At 35.4% G+C, this 22,242-nt stretch overlaps 1 pseudogene; it reads left to right on the top strand.

Moving 5' to 3' along the window:
* Positions 1 to 9,064: 9,064 nt before the first annotated feature.
* Positions 9,065 to 10,043, top strand: LOC112835999 (ribosome biogenesis protein NSA2 homolog; annotated as a pseudogene).
* Positions 10,044 to 22,242: the final 12,199 nt, after the last annotated feature.

Raw genomic sequence — 22,242 nt, 5'->3', positions numbered from 1 at the left:
AGCCTATTAAGTTTTGCAGGAGTCAAAAGATACATGTGGATTTTCACTAGCACAGGGGCTCATTGTCCCTAACCCCTACATTGTTTGAGGGTCAACTATATTTTGAATGATAATAGGTAAGGTATATTTAGCTACTGCAAATATATAATTTGGTCACAAATAACAATCAAACAGTATAATTACAATTGTCTTATATTAAGAATATCATAAGGAAGAGAAAATACCTTTACAGTACTGTACTGTGGACGCACACTGTTCAAACCTGTGTTGTGCAAGGGTCAACTGTAATATTCTTTAAATTGTCCCCTACGCAGATCCTGAGAGCTTGCACCAGGATGTCTTTTGGATCCCCATTGCTTTCCTGTCCTTTTCTCTTCTGGCTTTAGAAAAAGACTTATGTGAGGATGCTCTGTAAAATTTGTAAGACCTTTTAAAGATCCGAATTTATGGAATCTTTACAGTTGGCAGTGAGAATGGCATATTTGATACCTTCTCTGACAATACAACCTAACTAATAATGGCTAAGACTGGGTTTGAGAAAAATAAAGCTGAGAGGGAGGAATCATTGTTGACAGATTGACTTCCTTGCCATACAGGGGTTTGGGCTTCACAAGTATTACACCCACTGACAGGAAGAAAATTATAAATGAGATTGGAGTTCATGGATGCAGGGCTAGGTGGATAGTCAATGTATTAGAAAATAAATTCAAAAGAAGTTCATTCAGCAAAAATGTGGTGTCTTTTTTTTTAATATGTATGTTTTAGTAAAATTGAAGGTAAGAAACAGCTAGAGGCTGCTAGGACTGCAAAATTATGACCTGTACTTCCTGTATAATATTAAGATTTCCACTACCTCTATACTACTTACCAAGTGATGATTGATGCTGTGTCAAATGGAACTCTAATGGTTTGGACCATATATGTGGCTTTAGTGTTGACGAGAAAAGGTGATGTGTGGGAAACAGTTACAGATTGTAAACCCCCAGATGGAGCTAAATAACGGGAAAGATTTCAGGATTATGCAAAAGAAAGAGCAATAAAAGAAAAAAAATATGAGAAAACCTCGAGATAATTAAACTATGTGGAATTCTTCAGAGTTTCAATTAAAAAATGACATAAAAAAGGAAGAGATAGATGGAGTAGCTACTAAAATTTTAATGAATCACTATAAGAGATTAGGTCATCCAGCCCTACCAACTACTCAGGTTGTAAAAGAACTATGACAAATTCATTTACTTTATCTTGTTCATGATAAATTAAAAAAGAAATCTGATGATGATAGAAAATTAGAGTCTATAATCTTTTCAGAGTCCGTGCCAATTAAAACAGGAGAGGATAAGGTTTCTGAGTGACAAGAGGAGCAGCGTCTCTCGGCACAATCGCCAGTAGGGGACCCAAGGTCATTTACATTGAGAAAGGTAAAATGGCCTGGAGCTGGTGAAGAAAATTCATTAGGATTGCTGAACCCTGGTATTCAGTGTATTGTTCTTCATAAACCTGCTAATGAAAAATGAGAAGATAATAAAAATTAGCAGGGTATGGTGATGCAAAATAGGTTTTCAAGTAAAACCATGGCTTGAGGTAGGAATTTATGAACAAATGGTATATATATATGGGTATTGGCTCACCATCGCCAAAATATACTATTGGAATATATGTTATGTCTAAATGGGAGAGTTCTCTTTTATCCAAAATATAAGAAAAGGAAATGTTATGCAATTCTGCTTTTCAGGCTGTTTTAATTGGGCAGTCTACATGGGAATATTATAGAATAATCTAAATGTACACAAGTGCTTAATTTAAAACATTACAGGATACCTGAGGGTTATAAGTATTTTGGTTTAATAAAGGAGCTATTAGATGCAGGTATATTAATATCCCCAAACTCCTTGTTTATTAGTCTAGCAGGGCCGGCGCGCCTGGGTGGCTCAGTCGGTTAAGCAGCTGCCTTCGGCTCAGGTCATGGTCCCAGGGTCCTGGGATCGAGCCCCGCGTCGGGCTCCCTGCTTGGCGGGGAGCCTGCTTCTCCCTCTCCCTCTGCCTGCCTCTCTGCCTACTTGTTCTCTCTCTGTATCTCTCTGCCAAATAAATAAATAAACTCTTTTTAAAAAATTAGTCTATCAGGGCCTGTAAAAAGTTAATGAATTTTGAAAGTTAACTATACATCATAGAGAATAGGATAAAGTGGTGACTTCAAAAGTATTAGCTATACTCAATATAATACCAACAATTCAAGATATACCACAAATTAAGGGACATAATTTGGTTTGGTTCTTGTCTTCTTTTTCATTTCTGTTTAGAAGAAAATTGAAGCTGATTTGCATTCATCTGGGATGGGCTCCAGTATACATTTACTGTGTAACCACAGGAACATTTAATTTCTCTGCTGATTGCCACAACCTGGTAAGAAGAGATACAGATTTTATTTAGTTGGAAAGTATTATTATTCATTATATTAATCATAGAATGTTGGTATCTCAATCAGAGGACTTAACCATGACAGAATTAAAAATACTTATTAATTGTATGACCACCAGAGTATACTAATTAACCCAAATAAAGTACAGAGCTCAGAACAAATGACACAATTCCTTAACATCTTTTGAACAGGGGCAATAGAGACATTGTTCCAGATAACCAAAAATAACTTATTCTCTCTGTCAGCTCCAATGTCAAATCAAGAGACATACAGATTTATTGGGTTGTTTCATTTTTAAAGATATCTCATGTCACATTTGAGGATAGTATTAGCACATATTTACAAAGTTACCAGGAAAATTTGTTTTTTTTTTCCCCAAGACCAAGCTTTCTTGAAGCTTTAAAAGTCACATGATATTATCCAATATGCTTCAAAGATTTTAGAAGTGTATGAAATATATTGCTATAATGACTGGACAATCAGGCAAAAGCCTGTGACTGCCACCAGCAGAGACTGCTGGGATTTTAGACAAATTTATTGTTGCAATTTCAAAGTATATACTATTTAAAAGGAAATTACTAGCTTGTTATCAGGGTTCTTGTTGCAACTGCTTCTATTATGGAGGAATGCAAAATTATCTTAAGACTCAAGATACCCATTGTGTCAAAACTTTTGCTCCATTCCTGATTTAACAGACATTATGTATCTTACTGCATAAAGAGCAGGTGTTGTTTGTTTATTTTTGTTTTTGAGGGTGGAGGAGAAATTAATAAGGTAGAGAATACTTGGGAAACAAAAACCAATATTAGTTCAGGGTGACTTAATGGCACATATTCTTGCTTCTAATAGTGCCAATGTCTGTCAAGGACACCTATAAGAAGCTCTTTGGCATATTCAAAGTACAGTAAAGTTTGAATGACTACAACCCATATCATATTGTCCTGAAGAATTCAATATTTTTAAGTCAAAAATATATACTCAATTTGTAATTATGAAACAAGTATTCTAAGGAAACAAAATGTTTGGTAAATAAACTGATATGACCAAAATACCTACCTGAAAGAGCTCGAGGAGAAAGTAGTCACAGTCTAGGTGTCTTTGGGCAAGCTGAACTTGTATTTCTAAAAATAGACATATCAAGGAAAATGTCTTGTTGGCCTTTTTATTGGCCACTTAAAAGAGAATTTATTTCAGGAGAAAAGAAAAAAGATGCAAGAAGTTGGACAGATTATACTACTTTAAAAATGGATAAAATAACCTCAAAGGATAGTTAAACAGAATGATAGGAATAAAGATAGGAAAAAGCATGGACACTGAACCAAGAGGGGCTGTTAAGTATGCTCCTGAGATGAAAACAGAGGCAGCTCAAGGACAATGGCCTGGATCTTGGCAAAAGAAGAAAAGCAATGAATTCATGGGAGATTATGCCCTACTTCCCAACAATCTGTGGGAATTTGTAAATGGAGAATGTAACTATATAGGTGATCCCACCTGCCAAGGCCCTACATATAAGCAACAGATGTGCCTAATAGAACAGTTGGAATTGGAAGCCCATTCAACTTAATCAAGAATTTACTTGCATGTGTATGTGCATATGTGTGGGGGGGGCACTACTTAAATATGAAGCTCTTTATGAAACCTGGTTAGTACATCCTTATAGTATGGCATAGGTCATATGGCTATGCCCCACAAAAGACAGAATCCATGGCTCCTGACTTATACCACAACCCATGACAGCACTGATCATACAGACAGGGACTGCTTTTGTTAGAGAGCCCTAAAATATACTATTGTCATTCTAAATAACTTATTTTATAATCAATTTAGTTTAATAATATAACTGGTATTTAGTATAATACTGATGTAATTGGTGAGAATAATTTGACTGATTCACCTCCATCTCATCTGATGATGCAAAAATAATTAGTATTTGACAGTTGTCCTTTTGCATTTTTGTTCTATAAATATTGCAAAAGATACATGGAAAATTGATTATAGCAATTCATAATTTAAAAGATTTGTTCGTGTCAGTTGGTTGACTTTGTAAGATAGAACTAATTTACAGATGAACTAATAAACTCTACCTTTATCTCTGGAGATAGAAGGATGTATGATTTTGACTCCTGGCCAAGATAAGGACAGTAGAATTTATGACATGCTATTTAGGTGGCAAAATTTACTTGGTAACCTCTAGGGTGAATCTGATGGTTTTCCACAGGCTTAACAGATTAGACAGGCTAACTAGACTACATAACCAAAAATCTGGCTGGGAACATGTGCTTTGAGCTCTCCCAAACTTAAGACTCATCACGCACATAGGGATTTACAGTGGAGACAAAAGATGTCCATGTGTACATAAAGACTGTGGAGAGCTTACTCCTGAAAGTCTCTCAGACCCCAATATTCCCTGTACTGTCTATCTTTGGCTACACTATATGTTTGCTTTTAAATAAAAACTTTATAGGAATATGCTCTGTGGGTTCTTTTGAGTCCTTTGAACATCTAAATTTATCAAATATTTTCAGTTATCATATCTTATTCAAAATTGTAGTCTTATCTTTTTCATTAGCAAAAGGAAGATATTGTGTGACTAATAAAATTATTAAAGAGTACTTTCTGGAAGTATGCAATCCCAATGAGCCTCATTCTTCCTAAACTTCTCCTGGCCACCCCATCTCCACCCCTGCCCATAGGACACTTTTGGTAAGGCCATAGTCAGATCAGTCAAGAACTTTTAGGGTTATGTTTCCCATATCTGAACTGTCTTTAGAACAAGGACAATCAGGGACAGATTCAACCCATATCATATAGGTGACTATAGAGGCTAACCGTGGCTGAGTAATGACCCACTGAAGATGCCTAGATCTTAAAGTACAGTGTATATTTTGGCTTACATAGCAGAAGGTACTTTGAAGATGTGATTACATTAAGGATATTGAGATGGGAAGATTATCCTGGATTATCTTGTTGGACACAATGTAATGTAATCACAAGTCTTTATAAGAGGAAGTCAAGAGGATAAAAGTCAGAAAAATATGTGACTATGGAACCAAAAAGGACTGTAAACTAATACATTTATGTAGTTTTAAGGCACTAAGATTGTATAAATTTGCTACAGTACCAATGGGAAACTAATAGAATAACAATGTGATCCATCATCAGATTATAGGTCAGTGATTTTTCACCTTTTGGATTTTTGGAAAGAGACTGGTCCACAATTTAAAATGACACCATATTTACAAAGCCTCTTCCTAACAGAAGCAGCAAAGCAGAATTACTAAACAAACAAACAAAAAAATATTAACAAATGAGACTACGGACTTAGGAAGTGGCTCAAATATATCTAATCCTGAATTTTTTTTTTGAGATTCCTACCACTGAATGTTCTTTGCTTTCCTGCAGAAAGCATGATGAAAGAAGGGAGGGCTTATGATAGACAGTATTCTGGTACAATCCAGAAATGATTTTAATAATTATATTCCTTTTTTGTTAAGGAAAATGGTGGTCAGGCAAGAGTGACTACTTACTTGGAGGATTAATTTGGATTTATTTGCTATGGAATTTTTCTTTTATCTGAGTTAAAATATCTTTTAAGAACCCAGCAAACTCTGATTTGGGGTTTGTTCTGAAGTGAATATGAGAGAAAAAGGTCCCAAGGACTCCAATCTTAGAAGGTCCTCAGAAGCCAATCCCTTAATATACTATCACTGCTACTAATCATTGCCTGCTACCCCGTTGGCAGGGGTACTGCTACTTTCGTGATGAATGTCTTTGGTTAATGACTTAATGGCCTTAGAGGTGATGTCATGTGGACATAGGCTATGATGCCAGAGTTGGCTATCTGGTGATTATTTGAGGTCAGCAGATGCCATGGTAATCTAGATACAAAGAGACTCCAATATGTGGAGAAGGAAATTTAAGTCAGGAGACTGAATATCCAGTGCTACTTATGGGCTGTCAGTTCGGCATCCAGTGCTGGGAAATCTCAAAGTCTTACAAATGCCCCCCTTAATATGAAGGCTTCCAAGGACACCCGGCTGGCTCAGTCGGTGGAACATGCCACTCTTGATATCAGGGTTATAGGCTGGAGACCCACCTTGGGTGTAGAGATTACTTAAATAAATAAAATCGTAAAAAAAAAAAAAAAAGAATGTATCAAGCTCTTGTAATTTGCAGGAGGAGATAGTCTGCTATTTTATTTTCTGTTTTTTTTTAAAGGTTTTATTTATTTAATTGCCAGAGAGAGAGTGCAGGAGAGAGAGTGAGAGTACCAGCACTTAGAGTGGCAGGCAGAGGGAGAAGCAGAGTTCCTGCTGAGCAAGGAGCCCGATATGGGACTCGATCCCAGGACCCTGGGATCATAACCTGAGTGGAAGGCAAACACCTAACCATCTAAGCCACCCAGGCATCCCTTATTTTCTGTTTTTAATAAAAAGTTTAAGATGATCAATAAGAGTAAATACAGTTTTTATGAAAGCTTCACCCTTATCTTGAGCAATGCCTTCCCAGAAGCGGTATTTAAGTGCTCTGAAATGGATGCTTCTTTCCCCCTTTAACAGACTGAATTTTTGATAAATTAGATTTGGACAAAAAAAAAGACCTCACATGTAATTACTAAAAAGACTTGTCCTACCCATCCATGGACACATTTTGATATCAGTCCTTCCTGCTTTTCTAATCAAGTTTTCACATGTCCAGGATACACAGAGCTAAGCTAATTGATAAAGATCAGAGAATCCTGGACTAAAAAGTCATAGAGCAATTCTAAATTCTTAAGTGAACTTTTGTCTTTTATTACATCAATAAGATTATGATCTAATATGATCTCAAGCAAGATTTCAAATAAAAAAAACAGAGGGGGGCATTATTTCCAACTACAGTTTGAGATATTATGATGATGTTCAGTGGAAGAAGTATGTTTAGGAAAGGCCAGTGCATGAAAGGGAAAAAGGATCTGGTGAGAGTGAAAGAGACAGAGAAAAACTAAAGAAAAGGGGAGGAATTTGAGGTATGGGAAATAGGATGCCAGTCCAGAGTTGGAGCAAAATAGGATGAGAAGTGGTTAAGTTTGGATGTTAGATATTCCACATTATCGTTAGTTTTTACTCATGACTCTGTAGGAGAAACAATTTCAGAAATTTCTTTTTTTTAAAGATTTTATTTATTTATTTGAGAGAGAGAATGAGAGAGAGAGAGAGAGCATGAGAGGGGGGAGGGTCAGAGGGAGAAGCAGACTCCCTGCCGAGCAGGGAGCCCGATGCGGGACTCAATCCTGGGACTCCAGGATCATGACCTGAGCCGAAGGCAGTCGCTTAACCAACTGAGCCACCCAGGCGCCCACAATTTCAGAAATTTCTGGTCCTTCAGTGGTCCCTTCATGCCTGTCTAAAAATACTGACCATTGAATCTTAAAATCTTTCATTCTAATGCACACAGATGTGCTTATCCTAAATTCTACGGAGTTGACATTATAGTTCTAAATTTTTTGGTAGAATCTTATCAAAACTGAGTATTTAGGGCTATTGGCACCATAACCTGAGATTTATTGAAATTCTAGTAATTGCTAATATTTAAATGAAGAGAACAAACATGACAAAATTAATCAGGAACTGAGGTTCCTAGCCTTATTCTACCTTACCTATAAGATCACAGAGCAACACAAGGAAATCAAAAAGCCGAAGTTAAGGGAACAAAAAAAAAAAAAAAAGGAAAAGAAAAGCTTAGGGGCACTTCAAAGCATAAGAAGTAGCACTTGTCAGAAGCAGGACTTAGGTATAGTCACTGGAACTCTCAGAACAGATGTCAAAAGATGTCCGGTATGTCCTATCCTCGTGGACGTGGCTTCACAGTGATCAACAGAGGATATTGTCATGATCCAAGTTACATGATTAAAAACTGTGGGAGCTTTTATTAAAAAAAAAAAAGCCAGACATGAGAAGGCTCTGAAAAAGCTTTTCTAATTTGAGAGAGATTGAAAGACAGAGTGACTTTATAAAGTCTTAATAAAAAGCTTCAGTTTCAGTTGGTTTCAGAAAGTTGGTCAGGGACACCTGGGTGGCTCAGTTGGTTAAGCATCTGCCTTTGGCTCAGGTCATGATCCCAGAGTCCTGGAATTGAGCCCCATGTTAAGCTCCTTGCTCAGCATGGAGTCTGCTTCTCCCTCTTTCTTTTTTTTTTTTTAAAGATTTTATTTATTTATTTGAGAGAGCGAGAATGAGAGAGAGAGAGCACATGAGAGGGGGGAGGGTCAGAGGGAGAAGCAGACTCCCTGCTGAGCAGGGAGCCCGATGTGGGACTCGATCCCGGGACTCCAGGATCATGACCTGAGCTGAAGGCAGTCGCTTAACCAACTGAGCCACCCAGGCGCCCTGCTTCTCCCTCTTTCTGCCCTTCCCCCACCTCGTGCTCTCTCTCGCATGTTTTCTCTCTCAAATAAATAAATAAAATGTTTTTTTAAAAAATAGTTGGTCAAAAATGTTTCTTAGAAAGGAGAAGAGGTTCTTCTAGAGTAGGAAGTTGTAGTTGGTCAAATTGGATTTATCAAGGGCGGTTGGTGAGGGACAGGTAAATATTAAGGTCATTAGCAAGAAAAGGTGAGAAACAACGGTTGCAGAAGCTAAGTAGAAAACCTCAGTCCTGGAAAATTGAGAGCTTCTTCACTCCCCGGCAGCTGCACCCGACGGCTCTGCAGCCGTCACCATGCCACAAAATGAATATATTGAGTTACACTGGAAGCGATATGGCTATCGTTTGGATTACCATGAGAAAAAAAGAAAGAAAGAACGTCGAGAGGCTCATGAACGTTCAAAGAAGGCAAAAAAAGATGATTGGTCTGAAAGCTAAGCTCTACCATAAACAGCGCCATGCTGAGAAAATACAAATGAAAAAGAATATCAAGATACATGAAAAGAGAAACACCAAACAAAAGAATGATGAAAAGACTCCACAAGGAGCAGTACCTGCTATCCCCTGGACAGAGAGGGACAGTCCCAAACTAAAGTACTTTCCAATACGATTAAACAAAAATGAAAAGAGAAAGCGGAAAAATGGGAAGTTCCTTTACCCAAAGTCTGTGCCCAGGGAGAAACAGAAGTATTAAAAGTTATTCGAACAGGAAAGAGAAAGAAGAAAACATGGAAGAGGGTGGTCACTGAAGTCTGCCTTGTTGGAGACGGCTTTACTGGAAAACCACCTAAATATGAAAGATTCATTAGACCAATGGGCTTACATTTCAAAAAGGCCCATGTAACATATCCTGAATTGAAATCCACCTTTTGCTTGCCAATACTTGGTGTAAAAAAGAATCCTTCATCCCCACTATATACAACTTTGGGCTTATTACCAAAGGCACTGTAATTGAGATGAACGTGAGTGAGCTGGGCCTTGTGATACAAGGAGGCAAATTTATTTGGGGCAAATAGGCCCAGGTTACCAACAACCCTGAAAATGATGGATGCATAAATGCAGTCCTGCTGGTTTGACAGCAGTTTCAGAGAAGTAATTCCTTATAATTACTTAAGACTACACACCAATCAGGAAGACCACCATTACTGTGGTGGTTCTGAATACTACCAGACAGCCTTACGTATCTGCAGTCATCAAGAGAAGTATTTATTCTATTGTGAAAAACATTAAAATAGACATTTATTTGAAAAAAAAGGAAAAGAAAACCTCAGTCCTTCAATTTCTCTTCCAAAAGTTACCAAAAAGGGTTTTGTTTGTTTATTTGTTCGTTTTTAAAGATTTATTTATTTATTTTAGAGAGGGATAGAGAGAGTGTGGGGGGAGGGGCAGAAAGAGAGAGAGAGAGTCTCAAGTGGATTCTGCACTGAACACAGAGCCAAATGCAGGGCTCAATCCATGGACCCCCTGAGATCAGGACCTGAGTCTAAACCAAGAGTCAGATGCTTCACTGACTGTGCCACCCAGGTGTCCCTACCAACAGGGTTTCAAGGATTCAGTGGTTTTCACTGGTTACCTGGGAGTGATGTTTTATAGTCTACAAATTTGCTTAAATGAAGCCTATGTTTCATCATGTATTATGGTACATAGGTTGAAATGCCAGAACTTTGCTAGTGTATAAAAAGACAAGAATAAAAAATTGTGACTGTTCAAAGAGTTCTATCAGGAGCAGCCTGATAGATATACCTTAACCATAATCCTCATAAGGGTTGGAGTACATTTCCTCCAAGGCATTAAAACTGCCTTGGTGAGGGCACATTTTCCTTGAATGATCGCAGGTGGGGATGAGGGTGAGTGGATGAAATGAGATACCGGAGTGGTGGTATTAAATAGCTAGAGAAAATGAGAATACAATCACAATAATAAACTGTAGGGATAGGATGCATTTAGAGTGGTATGAATTGATTTCAGGGTCCCTAAAAATTAAACCCCCCCAAAAAAGGCAAAATAGCTCATATATTGAAGATCCCTTTAACACATAAAAATAAAAAGTTAATCCCAGTGGACAGAAATCTAAGGAGTTACTATCATGAAGATTCACAGACACTTCCCCAATTCTAAAACAGGAATCTGAATGAGCGGGAGCTGACTCTCTTTGGAGAACCCTTCAGTGTAGCCTTAATGTAAATGGTTAATAATCTCCTAAACCTTCTCCACGGTGATCCATGACCATGAAAGATGGTGAGTGCATTCTGGGAAAAGAGAAATATATTGATCTTCCGTGCATATTGTGCATATTAAATATGGTTCTGAATGAAACTGTTTCTTAAATACTCAAAACAGTCCGTGGTATGTTTTCCAAAATGAGAACTAGGTTTCATACTTAGATATACTGAGGTATGCATCCAATGTGATTAAATTTAAATAGTAATTTCTAATAAGACATTTATCTATGAGACATTATAATATAAATATAAGAACCACTTTGGATATTTCTATATTTAGGAAAACTATACTAAGAGAATAAAAAAAAAAACACTAATAGTTTTAAAAGGTAAATGGGCAGAGAGTTGTGATTTGTTTTCATTCTTTTCTAGGGCAATAACAATGCAAGTGGCATGAGAGACAAACACAATTTTAGATATTACAGAATTTAAGTTCAATAACTCATAAACATTCAATCTTAAATATTTTCTAATCTTGGATGTTCAGAATATTATAATTCATCTCATTTCTATATTCATAAGTAATGTCTTCCCTAAAGCATCTAGCTTCTAATGCTACAAAAGGAATATAGTAAAGGAATTAAATGCATTCCTTTAAAGAAATAAAGGAGTTACTGAGAAAATGCAAATATCACACTAATCCAAAGGTATATATCGTAAAAATGAAAATGCCTACTGTAATATTTATGCATTTATTGAAACTAGGAAGACTTATGAACTTGAACTCAAGCTTCAAAATAGCACCAGTTCTGGTTTTAGCAAGTCTAATAAATGCCTCCTAAATATTTTGTTTATAAAACATTTTTAAATATTCCTCTTCATAACACAACATAAATTAAAATGACTCAGATAATTCTCATTTTGTTCCAACATAGTTGTGCATAGTTTAGAACATTTGAATTTTATATCATTTCTTTGCTTTTTTAAGATATTTTTTAAACAAAACAATTAATGGATGGGCCTTGAGGGCATTATGCTAAATGAAATAAGTCAGACAGAGAAAGACAAACACCATATGATCTCATTTATACACAGAATCAAACAAACAAACAAACAAAAAACAATCACATAAGATACAGAGAACAAAATGGTGGTTGCCAGACATAGGGGATGGAGTGTGGGTGAAATAGGTGAAGGGGCAAAACATACAAACTTCCGGTTATAAAATAAATAAGTCATGGGGAAGTAATGTACAGCATGGTGACTATCGTTAATGACACTGTATTGCATATTTGCAAATTGCTAAGAAGGTAAATCTTAAAATTTCCCCAAACAAGAAAAAAATTCTGTAACTATGTATGGTGATGGATATCAACTAGATTTCTTGTAGTGATCATTTCACAACATGTACAAATATCGAATCATTATGTTGCACACCTGACACTTATATTAAGTATGTTAATTACACTCAATAAAAAAAATCAACAATGCTTTATCAACTTTAATTTCTAAGGTAGATAGTACATTTAGCACACAATTTCAATATGCATTCACATTGCAAAACTACATTTTTTGGATATTCCTTGCCTCAAAATTTACCAAAAGAATAGTGAAAATACAGACGACAATTAGTATAGCATAAGGTTTACCTAGGAATGATTTTTAAAGATTTTATTTATTTATTTGAGAGAGAGAGGGAGAGTGAGAGACAGAAAGAGAGAGCATGAGAGGGTGGAGGGGCAGAGGGACAAGCAGACTCCCTGCTTAGTACGGAGCCCCACGCAGGGCTAGATCCTAGGACCCTGAGATCATGACCTGAGCAGAAGTCAGACACTTAACTGACTGAGTGTCCCAGATGCTCCACCTAGGACTATTTTAAAATATATTTCTCTTCACTTAGAAATATTGTAAAGATAAGTATTTTTTTCTACATATAGACTATTAATTGGGAGAGAGAAAAGAAAAATGAGAAATTAGTCTCACAAACATTATCAATGTCATTTACTCTGACAGTTAATCTCAGTTGTCTTCTGATTTTCTCTGTTTAGCAACAGTTGGCTAATTTGATCCCTCTCTTCTTAATGTTGTAACTCCAATCCAGACCTCTTCTTTGAAACAGACTTAGTATTTCACTTTCATGTCCACTTGGATGTGTAACAAGCATCTCAAGCCTAATATATTCATACCTAACTTTTAATTTTGTTTTTTACTACCCAAGCTCCTCCCATGCTCCTCCTCAAATAGCTAAACATCAACCCTTTCCCTCCAGTTTCTCATTAGAAAAAATGGTTGCAATCACCTCAACTCATCTTTTTCACCCACATGCTATTCACCAGCAATTCCTGCTAGGTCTGTCTTTAAATTATATATTGAAATTGACCACCTCACTCTCTTCCCCTGGTACATGTTCTCAAATTCTATCATCTGAATTACTAGAATATTCTTCTCACTGATCTTCCAACCTCCCCCTTTATTCTCCACACCTCGGTCTTCACCCAAACAGAAGATAGCCTTATCCACTTAAAATGTAAGTCACTCCAGAGGACAATAGGGGAAAGGAGGGAAAACTGAAGAGGAAGAAATAAGAGAGGGAGACAAGCCACGTGAGACTCTTGACTCTGGAAAACAAATTGAGTTTTGCAAAAAGGGAGATGGGGTAACTCGGTGGTGGGCATTAAGGAGGGCACGTGATGTGATGAGCACTGGGTGTTATACATAACTAATGAATTACTGAACATCATATCAAAAACTAATAATGTACTATATGTTGTCTAATTGAATAAACAAACAAACAAACAAACAAACAAACTGTAAGTCACTCCGGATCGGCACTCTCCAGTGTTGTCTCTTCCTAGTCAGAGCAAATTCCAACCTACTTTCCTTGCCCAGTAGGACCTATGATCTAGCCTATTGTTGTGTCTCTGGTATTATCTCCATCCACTCTGTCACTCATTTACTCTTTTCTAGAAAACTTGGTCACTTTGATATTCCTTGAATGCTCCAAACATTGCCTCCAAACATAACCTTACTCTGCTTTATTTTCTCCACAGCACTCATTTCTCATTGACATATGTGGTGGTAGGCTTACAACAAATATTTGAGGGATGGATGACAATGAAAACCAATTAACATCTACCTCTGTGCTCATATATATATATATTTTTTTTTTAAAGATTTTATTTATTTATTTGAGAGAGTGAGAGAATGAGAGATAGAAAGCACGAGAGGGAAGAGGGTCAGAGGGAGAAGCAGACTCCCCGCCGAGTAGGGAGCCCGATGCGGGACTCGATCCCGGGACTTCAGGATCATGACCTGAGCCGAAGGCAGTCGCTTAACCAACTGTGTGCTCATATATATTTAAGTTTTGTGCCTGTTTTCTATTAGTTATAACAACAGAATAGAGTTGTGTAACATGTGTAAAACCCTTTGTTTTCAAATTCATTGTTTTTTATGAGTGTCATTATAACCCTGGTAGGATATATAATGCATACCATAGTCATGGTGTAATATTAATATGGGACAGATAAATCAAATAATTTATTTAATTTTCCAAAGTTCATTTATGGAGTAAAGCTTCAAATGGCCTTTACCTGCTATGTTTTCTCATTATATAGCACCTGTTTTCTCTAAGAATCATAATTATCAAATTTTCTTTGTCAAACCAAAAAAATGGAACATGTTGAGTACCTTGCTTCCCAGGTCCCCACAATATTTAATAACTACCTATCTTCCTTAGTCTTTCTTTCATTGTAACTCTCAATGTATATCCCCAAGTCTTTGATTTTTAGTCTTACTTTCACTACAAAGTATGAGTTAAAAGTGTATACAGTTCAAGAAATATATGAGAACCTGAAAGATAAAATTGTGTTAATTATTTTACAGATAAATTCTATTTAGTTGTAAATGAGAGACACACAAATAAATCATTTTATAATTATGAGGACCTTTCTGATGATCAGATTTTAATCTATTTTACAGAAATTCATGCTATTATGTTTATAAAAATGATACATACCTATTATAAGGAATTTAATCAATAGGTAATACAAAAATGAGTGTAAAAAAATCTAAAACCCCTTTATCTATGATAAAAATAATTATTTTTTAATAACTTTATTGTTCCAGGTATTTTTATCTGCATATTTTATAAATAAAGAGGAGTAGGTTGATGCTTAAAAATACTTCTAGGGTTGCCTGGGTGGTTCAGTCAATTAAGCATCCAATTCTTGATCTTAGCTTAAGTCTTGATCTCAGGGCATGGAGCCTATTTAAAAAATAAATAAATAAGCTTTTATTAAAAAATGGACAATCTTCCACATGTTATCAAATAGTATAAATTGAAAACAACAGAAAACAATAAAAGAATCAGCTATACTTCAAAAAATGCTCCTGCACCAACACAAAAATAGTGAACTAAAACACCCTTTTCATGTTAAATGAAAATAATTTAGTTTGTGGTCACTGTGGTTTGTTTTTCAAAACAAGTTTCAGTTATATATAACACTAATTAACTTTTGGCTATAACAAAAATCTGTGTTAGCACTTCCATAACTTTCTTTGCGGTGTGTCCTTCTACCTGCTGCTCTCTGTTAATAATTATTTTTTTTACATTAGGCTGCTAATATTTGTACCATTTACATTTTGTTTTATGATTCCTCACAATTATAACATATTATTTATCCTAATGTATTTAGTACTCATCATCAGTCCTTTTACAATGATTTCTCTTTGTTACAGGAATATTTATGCTTATTCTTCTCTTTATTGGCTAGATATCATTATCAAGAATAATTTTATTTTGTTTTTATGGAACTCTTTTCCGTTAGGGCTTCCCTGATTGAAAAGGTTCCCTTTTGCTCTTAGGTTAATCACCAAATACCAACTTAGTGTAATATCATATACTTTGTTCAAATTTTATACTTTGTAATATTTACATTTTTTCATTTTCTTCTGGCAGTAAATGTTACTCACTCATCTTTCTTTCTTTCTTTCTTTCTTTCTTTCTTTCTTTCTTTCTTTCTTTCTTTCTTTCTTTCTTTTTTTCTTTCTTTCTTTCTTTTCTTCTTTCTTTCTTTCTCTTCCTTCCTTCCTTTCTTTTCTTAAAGTCTTCTGAATCAGACTTTCTTGGAATATAGGATGATCTCTCAATCTGCAAAATTATTTCTTAGTGTTAAATATTCATCTTCTATTAGTATATTGATATTTTTGTTCATTTATTTTGATAGTTGTTATATTAATTTTACTAAGATATTTTTTTTTCATTTGGCTATTACATGGGACACTTTAGTTAGGTCTAGAGAGGGAGGGTATCTTGACATGGTTTCTCCTCTGAACTGCAGTCTGTGGTCTTTATAAGAATCCTAATGACATAACGAGGGGACATTCTCAGTTACATATAGGTCATGGTTCATTTTCAGAATTCCTGAGTGTCTTTTATTTCTAATTATATGTTAACATTGATATCATGGTTTACTCCACCTGGTTGGGGAATGTATGTTATTTCCATAAGAATTCCCTGAAGGTTAACATTGGTCCCCAACTTTTATGTGCTTTTCTTTTCCCTTTCACATTTCACTGAATACAAATCGTACCACATCAGTCACAACTAATACTCTCAGGTTAAAATAGAGAAGGCTGAAATTGGAAAAAGGCATCTGAGCCAAAACTCTAAAGTTTGCCACTAGGAAATCAGAGGAAAATGACCAGGTGGCATATGGGAAATTTATATAAGCAGGACATTGGTTGAGGACAAATGAACGATGACGAGGTGATATTTATGACAATAATCAATGATTAAAATAATAAGACTTAACATTTAATATAGGGCCTACTTTATGCCATGCACTATTTATAAGTGTGTTACTTTATTAAGTGATTTAATTTAATTCCTTCATCAATCATATAAAGTAGGCATTAGTGTTATCCTTATTTTGCTGATGAGAAAAATGAGGCACAGTGATATTTAATTTACATTAAGTCACCCAATATTAAGTGGCATGGTCTGGATTGGAATCCAGGTAAGAATCCTGAGGCAGTGTTCTGCTAGTAGACACAGGGTCACGTTTCTTTAAAATCAATTGGAAGAGATTAGGAATATTGTAAGCTATTGAAAGCATGTGCTGAAGTGAACTAGGATAGACTCTTGGTAAAATACTATATACATATAAAGTACAAAGCTTGAACTTTGACAAGTGCAATGGGGAAAAAGAATGAATGGGAACAGATTGAAAACATATTGTAGGAAAGACAGTAAAATGTTTTTGTATAAAACTGAAGTTGAAAAAATAAAATTATATTACCAGAAACTTGAGACTGCTTCCTGAACTATAAGGTCATTTACAATTGGAAATTTCAGGAGACTTCTCTTATTCTCATCTTCATACAGTTAGTAGCATGCCATGGAGAAAGAGGAAAAGAGTAGTAGCTATTTAGCTCTAATCACGCAAAACCATTCTGCAAATAAAAGATTTTGTAATAAGCAAATAAGATAAAGTGGCTATTATTGATTATATAGTCAGAATTAAGTAGAATTTTGAGTTATATTATGTACCTATGTTATACATATTGTCATTAAATATGACATTGTCATATTTTTGTCATTAAATATGTCTTATATTATGTCATTAAATATGTCTTCTCGTAAGTAAAAAAATGTGTTATAGTTAGAAAAGTTCATTTAATGTGTCAGCAAGTAGACCTCTGAACTCAGTGTTACAAATTTATAGTACTTTTTTATAATTTCAAAATCCAAGAATCCTGAAAATATAAGATTTTTTCATAATTTATTTGGAAGTGAATCTGACCTAGTCTGACATGAAGCTATTTATATCTTCATGTAAAAATGTAAACATTTTTATGCTTTCTTCTGTAGAAACATTGGTTAATCATGAGTTGGTGCCCTAGACTATGATGAGTCTGTTGCCTAGTATCTCAAATATGTACATTTAAACTTTCTAAATATCTGAAATGTCTCAAATGTGCCTTGCCCAGTGTTTTGGGATAAGGAAGTGTGTACTTATACAATATAGAGGTGTAGTCAGCTGTAGATGTGGTTCATTAACAGGATTGCCTGGGAATACACAGCAGCTAGCACTCCATTTGCACATCATTCTATACATAACTACCACCTGTCTCACATTATAGTTGGACAGAGAGGAAACTAAAATTTGGTAAGCTTAATTGAGACAGAAAAAGTTCAGCATAACTTCTATATATGCTTAACAAAGATATGGACTGTTACTCTGCTAGTTCTAGTGTCTATCACCTAATGTGCTGATTTAATTAAAGGGTACTGTCCTCATTAAGAAATAATGACATGTCAAAATGTTATTTGTTAAGCCCAATAAGGTAATAAATTGTGATTGTATAGGTTAATTATTGTGGCAATCAGGACGTAATTAAGGAATAATTACACCCAAACACACATATAGTGACTTTAAACTTGATTAGATTATCAAAAAAGGTAACAGATAATATAACTTAGAATGGGCATGGTTTTTCCATGTTGTATATGTGGATGTTACAATATATATATAAATATATTCAAATGATGTTGTGATTTCTTGAAATATTTGGAGCTTTCATTTTAGAATTGTCTCCCAAGCAGGATTACAAAATATATGAGTGAAGAGTTCATCTTTTTGTAATCATATTTTCAATACCTAAGTTCAATATGCAAGTTTTAATTTCCAATTTATTTTTTTAAGATTTTATTTTATTTATTCATGAGAGACAGAGAGAGAGAGAAGCAGAGGGAGAAGCAGGCTCCCAAGGAGCAGGGAGCCTAATGCAGGACTCGATCCCAGGACCCTGGGATCATGACCTGAGCCAAAGGCAGATGCTTAACCATCTGAGCCACCCAGGCGCCCTTAACTTCCAATTTATTAAGCAGATGTAAGCTTTAATGACTTTTCATTTTTTTCAAAACTCAAACACTTTGTCAAGGAATAAAGACTTGCAGTCTACTAAAGTATTCAGAATAAGTTTCCTCAGAAACCAAGAAAAATGTTAATAAAATATTATTTAAAACAGCTTCACTCATTGAATAACTTAATAATAAAGCAGAACATAAATATTAATTAAAAACTTAAGCATGGTACTGTGCCAAGCACTCTATTCTCAGTAAATATTGTAACTTCTTAATTCTCACAAAAATCAGAAATTTGAAGACTAACAAGGAAGGAAAACTGAGTTCCTTTTTAGAGTTAGTGAATGTCCAAGATTCAATCCACATTCAAAATCTAAACACCATAATTAAGTAGCAGATGGCATTATTAAGTATAAAAAGCCTATGAAGCCTTTCAGACCTGGATTCCAAAATCTGTTCTTACACTTAGTATCTCTATGATATCACAGATGTCAAATTGTCTAACCCTGTTCCCTTATTTTTAAAAAGGCATTGGCAATGTTTACCATAGGGCTAAGTTGGGGGAATAAATAGAATATGAAATATAAAACATATAATGGTAGAATTGATTTTGTTGGAGCTTTAAAAAAATGCTACTTTTATTGTTTCCAAAAAAACTAAGTGTTAAAAAAACAAAATTCAACTGAGTAAATTTTAAAGATCTTATTGGCTTTATTCAACAATTTATGAATCAGGGAGCATCCAATATAGGAGACAGAAAAGAGCTCCGAGGAGCAGTAGAAAATGAAAGACTTATAGGCAGAAGAGAGAAGGAACAAGAAGCTCTACTAGGCAAAAGAGTGAATTAGTTATTGCAAGATTACTTTCTTTTGGGGAATGGCAGGAATCTCAGACAGATTACCCAACTTGTGCTGATCAGGTGATTCCTGACAAGGTTCCATGTCTGGGAGAGCCAAAACTATAATTAAGTCTTGGTTTGGTGACCTGAGGCTTAACGTAAACGACTCCATTTTGAACCTGTTGTCTTGTTTTTAACATAATTAACATAATTAAATTTATTTGTTGATATATCAAATGTATATACCATTCCTGATTGGAATTTGCTAAACTGTTGTCAAGGGCAAACTTACAGTCCTTTTGGTAACATCTCTTTAATAACTTGCTTGTTCTACAAATCTTTGTTCTGAATTTGACTTCTAGAAATACACTTGCTTTTATTTTTTTAATCTGTATATCAAAGAAATTTTTCAAAATGTCATTTTTAATTTTTCTAATTTTTCAGACTTCAAAAGAACAAGAATTCAAGTGTATTATTAGTTAACCCATAACTTCTTAGGCTATAAATTTAAAGGTCTCATTTGCATGTGAAATTTTAAGATGCCGATTTAGAAAATCAACAGTTGTCATTTAAAAATTCAACAAAAGGGAAATATACTTTACTGAATTCATTAAGATATTTTCCTGTTATTAAAAAAAAGTTTCATTTTCATCATTGTTTCTAGAAGTTTTCCAAAAGGATGACTGTAAAGCAGAGTGTAAAATTTTCCATATGTACACAAAATTAATCCTAAATTCTCCTTCAGGTTCATATAGAATAAATCTAGATACCTTGATTCATTTTATAAACTTCTGCCTATCTTCTTTTAAATGTCATCAATTTAACTATCTTATTTCTTTGGCTATTTCCACACAATCTTGCATAGATGTCTTTCTTCGGAAACTCATCCATTGGATCTCTCTTTCCTTACTTCTTCATTGATCATAATCATGATGATAATAAGGATGATGATGATATTGATAATGAAGATAACTATTATATTATTACTTCATTATAATGAAGACTCGTAACTATTCCATCATAGAAATACAAGGTTTTCTAGAAAAATTTTGTCAAGAGGGAGGAAGAGAAGGTCACTGATTGGCTATTATGGATCTTTGGAACTGGCTCCAAGATGTTGCTTACAATTGCTGAGATACTCCAGGTGACTGGATTGGCCAAAGACCCCCAAATTTGTAATTTGTTTAAAAAAAATGCTGAGGGATTGTTTTATTAGAGACACCCTAGAGTAGCCTCTGGACTTGTTGCTGCAGTGAGGACGCTCTTGAATGCGGGCAGAAAACAGAGCAGGAGAGGCAGTCAAAATAAAAAAGGGGATCGACTCGGAACCCCTTCAAACATAAGCTAGGGTCGCCTTTTAAAAAGCATAACAGTAGATTAGTAGAAGACATTCAATTTCCATTGGATATCAATACTGGAACAACCTTTATTAAAAATCTTTTAGTGGTGGTGTTCCCTTTGGCCTTAGCCTTTCCTATTATAGGTATGAATGCCTTGATGTGCCGCCAAGCCATCTGAAACAAACACAAATTCCCAGGCTTCTTGGTGGAAGCTGCACATTGAGAACCCATAAGAGTGCCACTCCTGATTAAGATGGTAAATACCCTCCAATATAACTTGCAGCAGGGCACTGAGCAACTGGGACACATAATTCAAAATATATTAAAGTAAGGAGTTATTGAACACACCATTTCTCCTTTCAATTTCCCCATTTGGTGAGTGTTCAAGCCTGCTACTAATGAGTGTAGCCTTACAGTCAACTATCAAAATTTAAATGCTCAGGTGCCCCCTGTTAAGGCTCCCATTCCCAGCCCTGTCTACTTAATTGAGGACATCCAAAGAGATTTACTTTGCTGGTTGATCTAATATATTCCATTCAGTAACTATCGCTGAGAAATCTCAGGTGTAGCTTGCCTTCATATACATTTACCTGGTTGCCTATGGGCTAGTAACCTAGCTATTGCTCACAGTCTTTGCCAGCAGGACCTGACTGCCCTTACAGTGTCCTCTTGTACAATCTGGCACTATACTGATGACATTCTAATATAGAACCCTTGGAGGATGCTGTGTTCAAGGCCTAACCCACCTATAATATAGCGGTTGGGCTATTGCCCCACATAAAATTCAAGAGCCAGCCACAACTGTTATATTTCTGGGCGTCTGGTCCTCTAAAGGCTGGAAAATTCCACTTGCAGTTAAACATTAATTGTTAACTATTCAGCCTCCCACCATGCTACTTCAAGCCCAACACATCTTAAGTCTCTTCACATTTTGGAAGCAACATATACCACATTTATCTATCATACTTAGATCCATTTATGTAGTCGCATGCAAATTCTCCACATTTTATTGGCAGAAGCTCAACAGCAAGCCTTACAGCTGACACAAAGGTCAATTCATCAAGCCCTCCTCCTGGATCCTACTTCCAGGTTGAGGCACTGGCCACCATGGACTATGCATCCTGGAGCCTATAGACTAAACATGTCTCCTCCTGGCTGCTTATGGACTTTGGACCCTTCACAGCCACCTGCTACACCTGAGACTGTCAAAT

The sequence above is a fragment of the Callorhinus ursinus genome, unplaced genomic scaffold (assembly GCF_003265705.2).
Source record: "Callorhinus ursinus isolate GAN/ISIS: 27379988/994484 unplaced genomic scaffold, GSC_fseal_2.0 scaffold4, whole genome shotgun sequence".
In the NCBI taxonomy this organism is placed as follows: Eukaryota; Metazoa; Chordata; class Mammalia; order Carnivora; family Otariidae; genus Callorhinus; species Callorhinus ursinus.
Note: the sequence above shows the minus strand (reverse complement) of the source record. Positions and strands in the feature narration are given on the sequence as shown.